This window comes from Mauremys reevesii, linkage group 11 (genome assembly GCF_016161935.1).
Source record: "Mauremys reevesii isolate NIE-2019 linkage group 11, ASM1616193v1, whole genome shotgun sequence".
Classification (NCBI taxonomy): Eukaryota; Metazoa; Chordata; order Testudines; family Geoemydidae; genus Mauremys; species Mauremys reevesii.
In genome coordinates, this window is record NC_052633.1 from 2,074,106 (window position 1) to 2,093,319 (window position 19,214).

Genomic DNA, 19,214 nt, shown 5'->3' on the forward strand with positions numbered 1-19,214 from the left:
AGAGGCAGAGGCTAGGCCAGACTCAGCCATCTGCATGACTGCTGCTTGGGGCCGAGCTCAGGTGAGTCAGCTGGGGAGGGAGGAAAGGGGATGTGGGTGGGGAATAGGGGTGAGTCATCAGGGCAGGGGTTGTGCTGATTACAGCTGGACAAACATTAGTCACAGAGGGGAGAGCGCGGAGGCCAACAGAGAGTAGGGATTAGCACAGGAGAGAGCTTTAAGTGCCTGGAAAGGGCTGTCCTCCTCTCCACCACCAGCCAGGCTGGGTTCACCAGAGGAGCTTGCTGGCTGTAAAAGAGGCTGTGACTTTAGCCATATTTATTACCATGACTCTGCCATATATACTTGCACCAACCTCCAGCTGTAACTCAGGAAGACAACAGCTTACGCAGGAGCAGAGAAACAGCAGCAGGAGATGCCTACATTATATGGGGGCGGGGAACTGTGACCTTTTCATGCCTTTCCAGGGGCCTGGTTATGAACACCTGCCCTCCAGAACTAAACCCAGGACATCCCTCGGGTGCCCCACCCTGGAAGGAACCCAGAAGCCAAGTGGTGTTTCAGGAGAGGGGAGCAGTGTGAGGTCTGCACTAAATTAGAGGCCAGGGGTGTTTTAAAACAGAAGATGGGGGTTAGGATCAGCCCCATTCAATAGCCATTAACAATGGCCCCTCTTCTGGTATGATCCCATGAAATGGGATGGAGAGTTTTGTGCACTTACACACAGAACAGGGCTTGGGGAAACAGCCCAGGGTGGGACAGAGCAGAGGAAACCTGACATTGCCCTAGTAGAGGCAATGAGTGTAATGTAAAAGTGGAGTAAAGGGGGCACTTTATAGCCAGGTTACGGCTGCTTTGCCCTCCACAGCCTGCATGCTGCCCTCTGCTGAGCCACGGTCCTGCTGGCTTTCAAAGACACAAGTCATCCGGGGGGCACCATTCTTGATAGGAACGCAGCAGGGAAGGGCGGCAGCAGGGCTTTTGGCCGTGCGGGGTGTGGGGAAGAGCCGGTGGGCAGAGTGAAGCACTGCAATGAAGGCAGGACTGCGGTTTTTGTGGGTGGGTGGGTGGCACTTGTCTGAGGAGGCCGAGGCAGGGTTTAGAAGGAGGTAGGGAGGCCGTACCCTCCCTACCTGGGAAGGATGGAGCCATATGGAGTTGGCAGAGCCTGGACTTCCCCTGTTTTTCACTTGTGCTAGCTGTAGAGCATAGTAATAACAGGATCCAGTGATTTTCATCCATAGAGCTCAAAGCACTTTACCGAGGTGGTCAGTATCATTATCACAGATGGGGAAACTGAGGCACAGGGAGGGGCTGTAACTTGCCCAAGGTCACCCAGCAAAAGTCACTGGCAGAGGTGGGACTAGAGCCAGGTCACCTGAATATTAGCTCAGTGCTCTAGCCCCCAGGCCATGCTACCTGGCCCCTAGTAGACATACATCAGATACCCAATACCTGCACTTAATCCTGTTTTTCACACTCCAGCTGATCGGTGCTTTATTTATTACCAGCTTGTACTGGGTCCTCCAGCGCCAGACACCCTGGCCACAGCTGTTGGCACGTTCTCTCTGCAGCAGCAAGTTCCTGTGCTATGTGCAGACGCTGGTGCAAGTGGCCAGTTCATTCTCAGCCTCTCCAGTGTGTTTGGAGTTACCTGGAGGCACCTGGCCCTGGGAGCTGTCACAGCCTCTGAAATATGGGTACTGGAAGGTGCAGTCAGTGTCTGACCTCTGCCACCCTCTATCACTGACCCCGTCCAGAAGGACGCTGCTACTTGCTTATGTTCACTCCCCTGGCCTGGGTGGATTCCACCCGGTGGTTGGTGGCCATGGGCTGCACCATCAGTGGGATGGGTTTTCCAAGTGGAGTCCCAAGAATCCTGTGCCCTCATTTCAGTAGAAATTAGCCAACCCCCTCCAGCCATCCACACGCTGCCTGTCACACACAGGGCGTTCGGAGCACACAGCCTGCAGGATGACTGTAAGTGCCTCTGGTGCACATTTCACACAATTTTGCCACTGATGATCTTCTTATACAAAAGGGGATAAAGAGGTCCTGGGCTGGATATCCCAGGCTCCACACAGGACTGGCACATACACACACGAGAGAGTCTGCCTCCTCATCTCAATTCCTTTCCATTGCCTCCAGCTAAGCCAAAAATAGATAAAGGTGGGTTATTTAAAAAGGCAGACTCAGTTCTCCAATAACATGATTGTGGATCAACAAGAGCATTAGGTCAATGATCAGCAATAAGAATCTTTGGCAGAGGGACTGAGCGGCCGAGAGGGAAATGACTCACTCTGCTTTTCCTGTATTAAAATGAATGAATAGCAAAAAAGCCAAGTTGGCTCTGCTCTCTCTCTCTCTGCCGAGCTTCTTCAGCGGCTCAGAGACAATCCTTCAACAGCTGAAAAGTTCCAGTTAGCATCTTTCAAAGGGATGTGACGAACACACACAGGATGTGGGTAACGGGCTTTCTGGTGGCATCAGGCAGGTTCTAGTAACGTTCAGCTTTCCACTGTAGCTTTTAGAGCAAGCTTCGCTTGTCTGTAATTTGTCTCTGGTGGTTCAGAAAGCAGCACCTTTGCGGCACTGAGAAGACACATTTCTCAGCTTCCCGGTGATTTCCGAAAACGATAAGTTACTGACGTTGGCTCCTTTGCCGCTGAGACTGCATATGGAGAAAGATTAAAAATGAAGAGGGAGGGAGGTGGAGAGCCTGCAAGCCTGCGTGTGGGAGGCTTGGTGTTGGGGCTCCCTCCCTGGCTCCCCGAGTTTGCCAGGAGGGTTTTGCCTTGCAGCGCCCCCGCTGGTCAAGGAAGGAGCAGCATTACTGAGTTCCAAAGGGACTTCTGGCCTCCGGTGTTCAGCAGGAAGGATGGGGGCTAGGAGAGTGAAGCTGTAAGTGAAGATTTAAAGGTCTCCATCAAGGATACTCCCACAGCCTGCCTAGAAGTGGGTACCCAAAGCACCTTCACATCATTGCTTCAGGCACGGCTCTGCATAGCGTATCCTCATTGCCTTCAGTGGCAGGGACCCTAGGACTGACCACAACCAGTGACCCCACTTGTGGACAGGATTTCCCCATCTCCGCCAGGTGCAAAGCTGTGTTAAACCCAGGGCTCGTTAACAACCTTTCTCACAGCCTGGGCTACCTTTTCCCAGCACAGACCTGGCCCCTGTTAGTTTCCACCCTGTTCAGTGACCGCAGTGGTTAGTTCGCAGGAACGTTGTGTCATTTACCATCTCGCCCCTTGTTTGGCTGGATGAACCTTTCTCAAAAAGCAGGTGCTGGGGGAAGTCCTCTTCAGTGATGGGAAACCACAAATGCTGACGTGTGCCATGCATCAATCTACAGTGCGATAGGAAAGCCAAAGGGCCTGGTGCATTAGACCAGTGACAGGCACAGAACTGATTTACAGCAAGGGTCAAACTCCAGGATTCTGAGGAAGCTGGTGGCAGCATGGGGGAAGAGCTAGGATGACTCATGCTGCCCCAGTTCGAGAATGAAATGCGTAGACTTGAAGGCGAGGAGAGACTTGCCTGATCATCAAAGCGTGCATCCCAGGCCAGAGACTTCCACTCAGGCACGCCTGCCTGCTAGCTGAGCGAGAGCAGCACTTTTCAAAAGACATCTCAGCTTGATTTAAAGATCCTTAGTGATGAAGCATCCCCCTTGCTGACCCGTGCCAGTGGGCAGAGACCTGGTGTAGTGATTTAGGCCATTGACACAGCTGCGTCGCTCAGGGGTGTGTCGAAAGTGAGGTAAGCTGATCTAAGCCCGTTCTGTTGAATTAGGTACCACTGCTCAGGGGAGTCCATTACCTACATCAATGGAAAACCCCTCTCCGACACGCAAGCACTGCGGTCCCGCTGCAGCACCGTACTGTCGCCATCACCTTAGAGGGAATGATGGGCTCAAAGAGTCAGAGGTGTTAACATGACCCTGAACCTGTCCAATATTAACCAGGGGTTTGATATCCAGAGCCCTCAGCCTGCTTAGTGCCATGGCCGGGCAAACTTGGACCAGCATCGGGCCGTCAGGGCTTTCTGGTAACAGGCTCACAGTGGTGTTGCGAGATAGCCAGTAGCTTCTGGCCAAGCCAGACTCTTCTTAGACAGAAGGCAAAAGGACAGAGCTAGGAAAGAGAAGCAATGAGGTGGGGAAGGCAAAGGGCACCCCGGGCAGGTGTTCTGTTTTGACTGCAATTCCCGGTTGTTCTGTGGACTACAGGACAAATAACGTGGCTGCCTTTCGTTTGGATTTGGGAAACTCCATGGGAAGATCCTGGTGGAATTTTCCCTGTGCCAGGATCCCCCCGCACTGCAACAGGAGGAGTTTCTGGGGGCCGATACAATGCACTTTCCAAAGCCCACTGGCAGGCTTTCCACGGTGGGCCCTTAGGGCAGATGAAATTCATCATAGAGAAAGCCCAATAATGAATATGGGAAGGACCGATTTGCACTGCTCGGATACATTGAGTTCTAAATGAACTGTCACCACTCCAGAAAGAGACTCGGGAATCAGTGCAGGCAGCTCTGCTGCTGACTTGCTGCATGACTGTGGGTAGGTCTCTGTATCCCTTCCCACCCTACGCCTGCCTTGTCTATTTAGATTGTAAGCTCTTTGAGACAGGGACCATCCCTCAGAAGGTGTGGATATAAGGACAATTAGGTCCACAATATTGGGTGGGGCCTCTAGGCACTCCTATGATACAGATAATAGTGGTCAGTTAGCTGCACCTGTTTACATTCTCATAATGCAAGAGCAAGAAGGCAACCACCGTAATTAAACGTAACATTTAAATCTACAACCATTCAGAGGAGATACTGTATACAATGCATAATTTGCCTGTGAAACTCAGTGCTAGAAGATACCATGGAGGTAAACTTCAGTAGGAGAAAGGAACCCTAATTCATGCTGGTGATGACAGTTTTCTATTTTGAAGATTTCAAAAGCAAATTTCAGTTGGGTTATTTTGATTTGGGACAGTAACGTATTGGAGACTAGCGGATTTATTTTTTAACTCATTGCGCTCAATGCTGCAACTAAAGTTGAGCAAAGCTTTTCAACCAAGACTTTGGGGGTGGGGGGGACTGTAAAATTAAGATGAGCCAATAACAAAACATTGGTGGACTCAGCACAACAAAGTCATCTTCTTAGCATATGCGCAATGTGCCTCAGATGGCACGTAGCCAGGATTCATCACCAACTTTGGATCATTAGCTTCCGAGGCCCAGCCCGGGTACTGACGTGGAGTGTGACGTGAACGCTGATCCAGGCCCCTCAACACAGTCACCAAAAGTTGTTTCAGCTGGAAAAAGGAAGAAAAAAAATTCAGTTTCATTTTGACATTTGAAAAACAAAATGTTTCGATTCAAAACAACTTGGTTTCAAAATTTCTTTTAATGTTATTTTTAGAAAATTAAAAATGCTGGAAATGGACATATAAAGTTTTGTTTTACATGAACTTTTTTTTTTTTTGGACATTTTTGGACTGTCTCCAGCTACAGGGAATGGGAACCCGGGCTGTCGTTAACAAGCCTTGCTTAATACTTTACATTTCAAATGCTTTAACTATTCTTCCTTTGCTTTTGTATCTTTAATAAAAGGTTAAAAGTTATGTCTAATAGTGTTTTGGCCATGGCATTAGGCAGGCTGGGATCTCTGTGCACCAAACCTCAGACCTTATTTAACGCTGTTGAATGTCAGACAGTAACTGGGTTTTGGCCCTTATATTACATCTACATCAATACAGCGTTTTCTAGGGATTTTAGAGATGGATCTATCATGCTGAAGTAACATTTGCAGACAGGCAATACTCTGTACTAGGGATAATACTGCTGTTCCAAAAGGAGTTCCTTGTTCAGTGTTAGAAGAAAGTGACTTTATAGCCGTGTCAAGGGAAGCCAATCAGTAGGTTAGAGATAGTCACTCTCTTCCCTTTCTCAGAGTACACCCCCTGCCTTTCCCTATTGAACTCACTCTGCTAACAGATATTTTCCAGAGACTTTCTGATCACAGCAGCTTCTCTCCTGCTAGGAAAAGTGCCTCCTGCTGCTAGCAAGAACTAATAGGGACACATCCATGACTGTAACAAAAGAAAGCTTGTAGCACCTAGAGGAGGAACTTGTTACTGCTGTCTTCTGCCAATTAAGTCACCATTAGACATGGATTGCTGGGAGCGAGAAGGGGAGGGAGCGCTCTTCGTCTGCGCAGAGGATGTCACCAAGCATCCTGGCTGACACCACATTGAAAACACCGTCTCACCTTGGACCTTTTTGTCAGCATCAGCCTAGCAAGGAAGAACTCAATGGGGACAAGCACAGCTTAGCAGAGTAAAAGCCTGGATGGGGAGAGGAGAGAAAGAGGGGTGCTCGCTTCGTAAGCTGGCTTTTCGAGAAGGCTGTAGGAATCAGCATTCATTGGTTCAGTTTCAGGGGCTGGCTCAGGAGGGAAGAGCAACACATTCCAACATTTACCAAGGAATGCCCCAACCTAGCCGGTGAGCACATGGCCGCCAAAAGCGTCGGTGCTGTGATCTGATTGCCAATGATGGACATAAACCAAATATCCAGCCAGACCGTCTTAAGCTATCTGGCGATGGCTCTGGGCGGCACTGCCATGATGATGATGAGGATGAATCACTAGCACCCTCTCCACCACTCCTTTCCTATCACCAGCTCCGTTTGTGCATGACGTAAGCACATTCTCTGGCATCTCCATGACAACCTACCGTGGTGTGACAATGGAAAGAATCACAGTCACTCTCTTCTTACACTCATCAAGGAATTCTACTAGAGCAATATTATCCCGAAAGTGACTCTGCTTTTCTCTTTCCTTCGCTGAAGAGCCCTGGCCAAAGTGCATGTTGTGTATTCTTCGGGCTTGTATTCCCCCATTCCATGGCAGTCCCCATCCCAGGACGGCTGTGACTCACTGGCTAGAGCTAGATATGGAAGCCACCCCACCAAGACTTCGGAAGCTGCCCAACCCACTGAGGTGGCTGAGGAGCAAGAATTTCCTGAGGAGCCTGCGTAGAGACTGGGGTCTTTAGCTAACATTCTTCCTACTATGGGATGAGAACTGGAGATGTAACACTGATGCCCCTGGGTGGGTCATGGGCAGGAGGGATTGAACCTGGGACCTCTTGACTTGAATTCATGAACCTGTGTGAAAAGACACTGCTCTGTTAGCCAAGGCTGTAGCAGGCTCATCAACCACTATCCGGCCTACCCACCACTAGACGGAGACAGAGTGCCACACAGAGCAGGCACGGCTTACAGAGAATCCCCCTAAGAGCTGTCTAGGAAGGGAAATCTATCATGCAGAGACTTCGGTGGCAGACAGGGAGCGTGACTTTCCCATCACAGAGGCTGAGAAAACAAGGGAGCACTGGGATTGCTACCTGGGTGCTGGGCTTCACAGTTGGAGCTTCACACTTCGAGCTGCAAGCAGTGATAAGAAATGTATCTTCTCCTCTAACCAGAGCCTCCTGGTGGGACTTCATTACCTAGTCTCCCCTCCATCCTCCCCTGGAGCCTTCAAGGGGAGAGGATCTCTTCCTCCCACATTTGGGTCATAGTCCCCCGTGACTAAGTGCAGTACTTGCTTCTGCTCAGATCTCTCTCAAACATCAGCAGCAGCAGCAGTATGCAGTTGACATGAACTTTGTTTTCCAGTAGCATGTACAGTCCTGAACAGCGGTGGTGAAACTGATGGAATCCTATTAATTTCTGTGTGAAAGAGCCCTAAGCAGCAACAGAGGCACAGGCTCTGCCTGCATGCTCAGGAACTCAGCACCCTGAAGCTGCTTTAACTTACCATGGGACCCAAGCCAGCCTCGAGCAGCCCCAGGGAACAAGGCAACATAAAGGTGACATACAGCCATTTTTCCTTATACTCCATCACTGGGTCCTGTGCTGAACAGCCAAAGCTGAGGATTAAATCCTTGGGGTCCTGTTACTAAGCCTGCCAATAAAGATCGCCTCGGATGATGATTTTTGTGGTGGTGGTGGTGGGGGGGGGAAATCGAACAACTAGCAATAAAATAGCAGGATAAGGAAACAGGAGCTCCCATCACATGGGTCCCCAAGCAGCTGTGAGAACAATGTTCTAGAACTCCCACGCTGATCTGCAGTCACAATGGGAAGACAACAAAAGGCTCTGAAACCCATTACCAGTTCCCGAGAGATCAAGAGGGATTTCTCCCTCCTATGTTTTGATGGCACATGGAGGATTGTGACTTGGAGCCAGAAATGTAATCCAGTCCCTGGTAATTTATTAGTCACCATGCTGAAGAGGAAGCATGATCTAGCAGCTAATGCTCATGCATGGGTGTCAAACGTCTGGGTTCTAATCCCAGCTCTGCCACAGACTCTGTCTGGCCTTAGGCAAGATGCTTTGTTCCAAATTTCTCCATGGGCATAATACCTTCCTTAGGGCCTGGTGAGACCAATGCATGTTGGCAAAGGTGCTCTGAGAGCCCTGGACAGCTTAGAGAAGGGCAGCGTGAAGCTGCACAATAAAAAAGAAGAGTGGGAATGATCATGAAAAGAAATCAGCTCTATTGTTATGTAACCTCATGGCATAGGTGCCGACTCCGTGGGTGCTCCGGGGCTGCAGCACCCATGGAAAAAAATTGGTGGGTGCTCAGCACCCACCGGCAGCTCCCCATGGCCCCGCCTCGCCCCCCTGCTCCAGCTCACCTCCGCCTGCTCCGCGAGCGCACCACCACCTCCTGGTTCTCACCCTCCCTCCCAGCGTTTGCGCCACAAAACAGCTGATTCGTGTGGCAGGCAGGGAGGAGGGGGGACATGGCGTGCTGGGGGAAAAGATGGGGCCGGGGCGGGGATTTGGGGATGGGATCCAATAGGGGCAGAGAGGGGGCAGAGTTAGGGTGGGGACTTTGGGAATGGGATTGGATGGGAGCAGGGCCAGGGGCGGGGAAAGGGGCGGGAGGGCACGGGCACCCACTGGCGCCAGAGAAAGTTGGCGCCCGTGCCTCACAGTCATGTTCTCGATAGGCTGGCACAGCCAGGCCCAGGACCCCAGATCATCACATTGGCATGAGCTCAAAAAGCAGCAGAGCCTCAGAAAGGCAACTCCCCTTCTCCTCCTGGTGTTGCTTTACACAGTGCTTCTGTTTTCTTCTCTCCTCTGCCAGAAAGTAGTATCCCCTCGCCAGGACTTGCTTCCTGACACAGGGGCCTACGCATCATCTGTGCGGAATCACGCCGCCATTTAAGGGCCAAGCCAAGAAACACAGACTCCTCCAGACAGCCCAGGAATGCGATGACACTCGTTTGCAGACAGACATGCAGTGCTGCCAGCCCCAAGTGTTCAAATGTTCTGAGTCAGGGCCCCCAAAGCATGAGAGCATTTTTCAAAAATCTCATGAGTTTTAAGCCAATCAACTTTGGGTTCTTTTTGATGATCTTCTAGCTTCTGAGCCATTAGGGCTGCAATCAGGTTACACTTCCAAGCTTTCTTCCACGTGCTTGAGGGCTAGAAAATGTTATTTTTTTAAAGGTTGGCTGAGATTCTCCTCTAATCACATGACTCCAGGAGCTAGAACTTTAAGGAAAGCATCAGCTCTTGAGAGAATCTTGATAAAATCATGAGAATTAGCAGCTCTGCCCAGGCCCCACACCATGCACTCCCTGGGCCAACCCAAAACGAACTATGTTCCCTTTCTTCCTGATAGCACAGATATGTAGAGGAATAATGGAATTGCCAGATTGGATCAGATCAATGGTCCATCAAGTCTAGTATCATGTCTCTGACAGAGACCTGTCCCATCTGCTTCAAAGGAAGATACAAGTAAGTTTATTCCTAACCAATGAGTTAGAAATTAGCTCCTGCTCGGAAGCAGAGGGTTGATATCCGTTCCAAAACTCTTAAAGCAGTAAGGAACAAGCAGAATAAACTCGGGCTGTTCTTGTTAAACAAATAAGTGTCCATTCTCTTTCTGAATCTGGCTAAGTCCTTAGTCTCAATGACATCTGGTGGCAATGAATTCCACAGGCCAACTGTGAGCAAGTATTTGGTAATTTCATATTTCCTGCCTTTAGTTGATTGTCCCCGGTTAACATTAATTACAGTCCATGGATCTCAGTATTGCCTCTCTGCAATCTTTGAGCTCCTATTATCAGGGGAAGAGGAGGGAAGGACATTCCAGTGTTGAGTATCTTCCCCATATAGAATGTAAACTTTTTATCACTTTCATTACATGGCATCTTTCACCCCAGAGGATCCCCTGACTCTGCAAGATAGAAGAGCAGCCATCTGGTCCCAGGGCAGAGCAGTCCCTCTAACTACCGACATCAGATCTCTGCAGCCCCAGAAGCTGAGATCTGTAGTAAGAGGGACAGCTCAGGGCGGGTGGAGTTGTACAGAAGAATATGCTGGGCGAGGAGATTTATTTTTCCCTTGGAGATTCAGGTTTGGAGGGTAACTGACCCCACCTCTCTCCAGGGGGCTAGAAGGGATGGTGTCAGGGGGTGAGGGGCAGATAGGAGTTCTTCTAGCTCAATAATCCTTCTGTGGGGCACTGGTACCCATGTTCATTACATACTCTGCCTCCACAGGAGGTATTTTTGCAGGGATACAAGCGATTGGTTTGAAAATTCACACTTCTGCCCTGTTAAATAACGTTCAAACATACTGCATGTTTCCATCTAGCCTAGGCATTCTCCTAGAGCTGCAAGGATGCCCGGTGTCCCGGAAGCTGCAAGAATGTCCGCTTTTACCTATTGCCGGGTGAGCAGATTTTGAGTCAGCTGCTGGCACATAAAAGGGAGGCTGCTTTATTGTACAGCGGGGAAACGTATACTTCTTCTCTCCGACTGAACTAGAAAAATAAGCCCAACAGGACTTGTTCACACATTCAGAGAGTTAAAAACCAACCACTCCAGCGTTCTCGGCCCAAGCCCAGCTTTCAGCTGCCAAGGACAATAACAGAGATAACTACAAGAATGATTGAAGAGAGGGGCTTACTGTGGCGTGCCTTAAATAACAGGGGTCGCTAGTTACCAGGGTTAGAAGGATGGTTTCATGATTAAGCATTGGATTAGGAAACAGAAGGTCTGGGTCCAATTCTCAGTTGTGCCACAGACTTCCTGTAGGGCCATAGGCAAGTCCCTGAAGCCTAATGTACTGGAGGCCTGGCTACACTTGCGAATTACAGCGCATTAAAGCAGCCCCGGGTGCCCTAGCTCACTCCCCATCCACACTGGCAAGGCACGTAGAGTGCTCTGGCTCCAGGGCTAGAGCGCTCCTGGTACTCCACCTCAGCGAGAAGATTAACACTTGGTGACCATTGGCTGAAATGCCCAGGTGTCAGGGTGAACGAGGTGTTGCATTACTGCGCTCTGATCAGCCTCCAGAAACGTCCCATAATCCCCTTAAGTCAAGTGACCATTCTTGTCATTGTTTTGGCATCACTGCAGGCATGCCGTGCCCTTTGAAAGCTCCATTTGACAGCCGGCTGCTTATCTGCTCAGAGACAAAGCAACCATTACTGTGGAATGCTGGGGGGGAGAGAGAGGGGCGGTGGGGGGGTCTGCTGCTGTCTGAACTTACAAGACAGCACGCTGACATGCTCTCAGCCTGCCAAAAATCCACTCTCTCTCCCCCCACATACACACACCACACTCCCTGTCACACTCCACCCATCCCCACCATTTGAAGAGCACGTTGCAGCCACTTGCATGCTGGGATAGCTACCACAATGCACTGCTCTCTGTGGCCATTGCAAGAGCTGCTAATGTGGCAACGCCAGTGCCTTTGCAGCTGTCAGTGTGGACAGATTGCAGCGCTTCCCCCACTGCGTTCTCCGAAGGCTGGTTTAACTCAAAGTGCTCTACATCTGTACATGTAGCCATGCCCTCAGGGTTTTTTTAAGTGGTGTAACCAGTTTGATTACAGGTCTGCTTTTCTGCTGCTGTGCAGTACAACCCCTACTCCGAACACAGTTCTGCTATTACAAAGGTACCTTATACTCATACAGCTTATTCCCCTTCCCACACAGGAATAAATTCCTGCAGAAATAAACACCTTTATACCAGTATTACTGAGCTCATACTGGGTGGGTTCTTGTACTGCGTTAGCTATCCGGGTCTAGTTAATGCAGCCGTACAACTTTGTGTGGGGCCAAGACCTGACTCCTGTCTGTGTATCAAGTCCCCTCTTAGAAAACGTGATTCATAATCTTTAATTTCACAACCCCTGTGTCTGTCTTGTCCATTGAGGCCTGGTCTACACCTAAAACTTAGGCTGACCTAGCTACGCCGGTCAGGGCTGTGAAAAATGAATACCCCAAGAGACGTGTTAAACTGCTCTACGCCCCGGTGTAGACAGCGCTAGGTCGATGGAAGAATTCTTCTGTTGACCTAGCTACCGCCTCTTGGAGAAGTGGATATACCACAGCAACAGACAAGCCTCTTCTTTACAGTTGTGCCACTGTAGAGCTTCTCATGTTGCCATCCCCCTAGACTTCAGGGCAGGCGTTGTATAAACACATACAGTAGTGAGAAAACGAGTTGCTAACACAATGGGTCCTAGCCTCAGTTGGGTCCTTTCTGTGCTAATGGAATATAAAATAGAGGCCGCAGAGGTTCCGTCGAGGAAGACGGCTCCTTATATGGTGCGGCTGAATGACGTGAAGTAGCTTAAATCGGTCCCCTTCTTAATGAGTAACTGTAGCATAAATCTAGTAAAAGGATACATTTCCTGGACCAGATCCTCAGATGGTGTAATCGGCACAACTCCACTGGCTTCGCTGGAGCGCTGCTGTTATACACCAGCTCAGGATCCAGCCTCCCGTGTTCCCCGCTTTACAAATTCCCATGGTAAAGCAATTGCAGCTATAGGTGTGCATGTGTCTGCAAGGAAAGCTCCATGGGAAACTCAATTTGGGAGCAGCCTGGTGATTACTACAAGGAATAATCCTGTTGAATGGCACACACTGGGGTGAAATTACTTTCTGTCAGATCTTTTGTGTGCTGAAGCTTGCTGCAAATGAATATTTGATTGGGTTAACAACCCCGATGGAAGAAGAGATTTATGCTACAGTGTTTGCACTGAATAAAATATGGGATGCCTGCTTGTCAAGGAGACACCGTGGGATAGAAAGGAAGAATAGATCATCATCTCTCTGTGCTGTGGTGGAAACTAGAATTCCTTTTATAGCTTCCTGGCCAAAGCTGGGTTAGTTTAATTGGGGAGATCTTGTTTTACAGAGCCATTAGCAAGTGCTTGCCCATCAGGATTCTAGTAAACAGACCCTCATAAATATGTCCATGGGCTTAACCGCTCCTCCACTTGCCAGCGACACATACCTTGTTGCACGGTGGGCGGGAGGTGGACTCTAGGGGGAAAGTGCTGAAGTCCTGCCATTATACTTCTCCTTCCAATGCAGAGTAGATTATTTGAAAGCCAATATTTCCCCGTTCCCCCATAATAAACCTATTGTTGGACTAAAGAAAGTCACTCATATATGCACACTCCCAGGTCAGTGTTGGATTTTGGAAGGAGCACTGGGGAACCTCGTATTGGATGGGCTGGGGCAGGCTGTGTGCGCCGTGCCAGATTTCGGAAGTCCCAGGGCGTAGAATGGTTGCCATTTCGGGGTGTATGTTAAAAGCTGTGCTGAATGTACTGAATGTGATTATCCAATTTGTATGCCTGTATCATTTCTGTATCTGAAGTTAGGAATATTAACTATGTATCTGTATTTCAAAGTATCTGTGTTACTTTGGGTGTCACCCCCAACCAGCGCTTCAGATACAACAATGGAAAAGCCAGAAAGGGCTAATGGACCATTAGCAGAGACAATGGGATGTGAAAGAGCTTAGTCTTCCTGTGGACACTGGAGACAGCTTACGAGCAATGGCTGCCATAGCCATGCAGAGACACGGGTCCGAATCACCTGGTATGGGATACCTCTCCTCCCCTTTTGAAATGTCAGTGGTTTTCCACTAGAAGACAAAGGGTTCCTGCCTTAGGGTATGTCTACACTACCCACCAGATTGGCGGGAAGTTATCGATCCATCAGAGATCAATTTATCTCGTCTCGTCTAGACGCAACAAATCAATCCCCGAACGCTCTCCCCATCGACTCTGAAACTCCACCGCTGCGAGAGGCGGAAGCGGAGTCAACGGGGGAGCGGCAGCCGTCGATCCTGAGCCGTGAAGATGCGAAGTAAATCTATCTAAGATACATCGACTTCAGCTACACTATTCTCGTATCTTAGATCGATTTCCCCCACCCTCAGTGTAGACCAGGCCTTACACAAGAGCTATATAAGGCAGGGGAGTGACATCACAGGGGTTCTCCTCTGCCTCCCCACCCAAAGAGACACTGGAAAAAACACCTGGACGCAAGAACTGAACTGAGGGGAGATGGGTTGAACCCAAGCTGGAAGTGCGTCTACCTCGTGAGTAATAATAACTGGGGTCTCAAGAGGGAGACCAGTGCATCTGCCTTTCAAGACTTTCAGTAATCTGTCTGCAACAGAACCTAGGGTGAGAAATACTGTTTGTAACCAATTTCTTTACTGAAACTAGCTTAGACTATGTGTTTGGTTTCATTTGCTTAGTAAGCTGCTTTGTTCTGTCTGTTATCTCTTATGTTCACTTAAAATCCACCTTGGGTAGTTAATAAACTTATTTCTTGTTTATAATAAAACCCAGTTTATGCAATTTCTAACTGGGGGCGGGAGAAGTGTGCACATGTCTCTTCACATTGAGGGAGAGAGCGCATTTTTATGAGCTTGCACTGTGCAGATTTCTCTATGCAGCACAAGACAGTATTCTTTTGGGGTTATCTCCCAAAAGGGGTGTGCACGTGAGTGTTGGGGGAATCATCTCACCCAGAGCCAACTTCAGTCCGTGACCGCAGCGGGGTGTGGCCCTACCTGGGTGCGTGCTGCAAGAGGCCGGAGAGCCTAATTCAGCAAAGCCGGGAGAGGGAACCCAGGCTGGTGGAGCAGGAGGGGCTCAGTGAAATCCCAGTACATCAGGTGGCCTCCCAGAAGGGGGAGTCCAACCCGTCACACTCACATTCCGCATTTGGGATATGCACTAGCTCTGCAGTGACCAGCTTTGAATTAGAGTGACAAGAAAGTGTCCATTTGGACTAGCCAAGAGGACTTGCGTTCAAGGTGTGGGGGTCTCCAGTTTGAGACTTCCTTTGAAAAATGTCTGTAAATATGCTTCTAATACCTGGAATGTAAAACAGGACCCCTAAACTTAAATAGACCAACCTGTGAACTCCCAACCAGATGCAATGCATGGGGCAGGGGGCACGCAGGGTCATGTGCCTCCCTCCAGATTTCTGCCTTCCATTTGGCCCTGCTCCCTGAAGTGCTGATGTACCAGGAGCAGGCAGCAGCCAGCCAAGGAGTCAATGGCTGTGAGACAGCCCCTTCTGATGGCAGGGGGAGATCTCTCTTCTGCAGTGATCCTGCAATTTTTGGATGCGCACCCCTCCTCAAGCCAAACAGGCTGGGTGGCCTGCTGAGGTGAGTCAGGGGGTGGAGGTGGTGCTCCCTCCCTGAGCCCAAGCCCCACTGCCTGGGGTTGAAGCCCAGTCCCTGGTGGACCTCCTGAAAGCTGCTTGCAGACCCCCAGGGGCCGTGGACCCCCAGTTGAGAACCAGTGGTGCAGAGAACTTATCTGAATCACTAGGTTTAGCTACACCTATATTTCATGTATATATATATATATATTTACTGTACCTACAGTACTTATTTTTCTAGTATAAAAATGGCACAGTGGCAGCAGGTTACCGTCCATCACACACACACACACACACACCTCTTTATGCCGTGCTTTTTGCCTCTCAATCTGTGGAACTGAAATGGCCCAGGGAGGAGGGAGTGGAGGTCAGAGGGGTTAAGTATTTCAGGAATGAAAGCTTCTCATCCTGACAGCAGAGTTCAAGCTCTTCTGCATTCCTGCTAATGGATCGCTCCTCCAAGACAGGGACAAAACACTATCACCTCGGCCATAAACCAAAAAGGGGTCACTGCAGGTCACTCTGCTGGGATCGCTCAGCGCTTTCCTACTCATCCTGCCTTGCTTTCAGCAGCGAACTGTGGCAGACGGAAAGGTGCTAAAGTCAACATATTGGAGACAATGACTTTTAAGTAACATGCAGTCTTCTCTAGACTATTTTGCACCAACTACGCTTGTTGTAAGCTACATAAGTGACTCCAGTGTCCAGCTCAAGGCTAGTCTTACAGATTTACAGAAAACCATGATTGTCCCATGGGATTTACCATGAAATGATGTGGTGATCCCATTTTGACCCATTAAGTGAAATTCTGGTGAAACCATGAGATTTGTTGGTGTGATCGTTCTTGTGCTTCATGCAATTATGTTTTATCAATCTACACATGGATTTTTCTATTGAGATCATGATAGGTGCAGATTGAAAGCAACGGAAAGCACAGTTCTCTTGTCTCTACAAAACCCCAGCCTAAATTGTCGCAGTGCAGACTTTTCTGTTACTAATTTGTATTACAGGGCCCTATTGTGCTAGGAGCTATACGTAGATTGTAAACTCATTGGGAAAGGGACTGTTTCTTACTAGACAGACATGAAAGAGGTAGAGAGAGGAGGTATAACATACAAACAGAAAACGGGACACACAGTGTAAGTGACTTCACACAGGAAGTTTGTAGCACAGTCAGGAATTGCACCCAGATGTCCCAAATACCAGGCCCACCACAAGGCCATTCTTACCAACTAAGATGCCTCACCAAGCGAGGATGTGAGAAGGTAATTCTAAAATAACTTCTTGTCACAAAAGTATTTTTGTGGCCGTCACAATTTTTCCACCAGGAACTGAAGTGCGGCCGCCACCTGATTTCAGTACAAGACAATCAAGGTCCATTTTCTTTTTTAAAGGCAGCTTCCATTTTGCAGGATTCAACATTTGCACCCATTGCTTGCATGCAATTGAAGGATGGAAGGAAATCTACATGTTTTGTGCCTCTAGCTACCCGAGGATGGGGACCACTTAGGCAACTGGCGGTGCAAGTATGCCTGTCTACACACAGCTCACTGCTGTGGGGGCAAAATATGAGAGGAAGTTTTGTAGGCCCAAACTATGCCTGCAAGAAGGCAAACAGTGCTCCTGTTCATTGAAAATGTGTGTCTGGAAGACATCAGATAGTGCAGCTTTCCATTACTGCATTGGCTTTGAGCCAACAACCTAGAGGTAATCTGAAATTTTTAATCCACATCAGACTGTGATCTACAAGGTGGTGGAGATTGATTTAGTTGATCTCCAGCATCTGACAGCTGTGATTTTGGAAACAGGCTACAGTGGTTTTGCCAGGAATGCTGCTGTGTGCTCATTGGGATCTCCAGTTTCAGTAGATCAACCAAGTCTCATCACTGCGACCCAACTGCTAACCAAGAGGACTAGCACATCTGCCTTCGAACTGCTAAATAGCTGTTTGCACTTCTGTTTCAATTAGTTAAAATGATCAGTTTACCAAATCTCTACTTATCACGACTGGAAGTCCCAGAGCTCAACTCTGCCTGCAGACACATCTAAAGTGAATGGGATTTGCACTCCTGAGGGCAGAATATAACCAGGTTTGAAGCCTTTTTCAGACAACTTGTTATTTGTATTATGGCAGCACCTAAGAACCCTGGTGTACTGTTGCCAACCCTCCAGGACTGGCCTGGAGTCTCCTGGAATTGGCATCAAACTGCTGGTGACTATTAAAAGCAATCCAGGAGATTTTAACAGGATTTTTAAATAAAATGACATTATGCCGTGGGGAGGGGGGAGGGGGGAATCTCCCGGAATAGCTTCAGTCAGAGTTGGCAACTTGACCCTGATCATGAACCAAGGCTTCCGTGTCCCCTGTACTAACTATACAAACCCATTTGGATTATGCTCAAATATCTTACAACTAGAGCACGCCAGGAAATGATTCCCCCTGAACATTTTGACAAATGGGCTTTCTGGGGTGAGGTTTTTCTCCAAAATTTGCATTTTCAGCTTAAAACCAAAATATTTGTTTTTTTCTATGAAAACCTAAAAAGTTTCAAAGGAAATTTTTGGGGGAAACTTCCTGTTTTGTCAAAACCGCATTTTCTCTGAAACACACCAAGGAAAAAATCTTGACTAGCTCTGCTTAAAACCCAACGTCATGGGGTTCACTCAGGGCTGACGGTGCCTCCTCCTGGTCGCTCTGGGGATTCGCTCGGACAAGGCATTGCATCCTCCTCTAGCGGTGTCCCTCCCGTCAGCCTGTCTCCCTGTGGACCCTGCAGCCTCCTCTTCATGACCCAGCCCTCTGGCTGGGGTAGGAGTGACAAAGTTTTTCCAGGACTCCCAGGCAGTCTGCTGTCCTCTGCCTGGCCAGTGCCACATCCCCCGTGGCTGGTAGGGGAATCCAGTCCCGCCCTCTACAACGGGTTTCAGCTCAGAGACCCTCCAGTCAGTAGACAAGGCCTGCACTGGCCTATCTTGCTGCTTTCCCCTGAGCCTTCAACTTTCCTGGCTTCCCCCTGTCTCTGGGCTCACCAGCCTTTCAACTCCCACTTCTCAGGGAGTGACTGCAGCCTACTTCCCTGCCGCCTCCTTCTGTTGCCAGATACCGGGCTTTATAGGTCCTGCCTTTTCCTGCTCAGCTGAGCCTGCTTCCAATCACTTCCCTGCTCCCTGGCTCCCGCTTCATATGCGGCCTGTGGAGTTAACAGGCCTATCTGGCCACCTTAACCCCTCCCAGTCCTGTGTGGGGTAGAAACCCCGTCACATCCAGTTATAACCAGTTTTGGAAGCCACATAATAGCTTTGCTAGGAAGGATATTTAAGAACATTTCCTGCCCATTACAGCCTTTCATGCACTAAGATTCTTTCTGAAGAGACCCCATCTGTTGCTAACATTAATTACTTGTATTGCAGTAACACCTAAGAGCCAATCATACACCAGGATTCTGTGATGCTAGGCTCTGTACAAACAGAACCAAGACTGTCCCTTCCTCAGACTGCTTGCCAACGCCATTTCAGCCCCACTGATAGTATAACAGAGGCAGGGACTTTTAATTAGGTCTGCACAAATTAGGAATAGGGACAGCAACAGCTGCATGTTTCTGTTGAGGGAAATACATTTTTCAGACGCCTAGGGCAGCAAAAACTAACAGCAACTAGACTTCTCTCCTGGTGTCTTCTTCGGCTATCCCTCAA

General features: G+C 49.0%; 1 long non-coding RNA gene across 1 annotated transcript; it reads right to left on the reverse strand.

The window, feature by feature from the left end:
• Window positions 1-4,922: 4,922 nt before the first annotated feature.
• On the reverse strand, window positions 4,923-6,690 carry LOC120374227. Its single transcript, XR_005585949.1, has 2 exons — window positions 6,119-6,690; window positions 4,923-5,315 (listed from the first exon to the last, which is right to left on the reverse strand). It is a non-coding gene; the product is annotated as an uncharacterized LOC120374227 (long non-coding RNA).
• Between the last annotated feature and the right edge of the window lie 12,524 nt (window positions 6,691-19,214).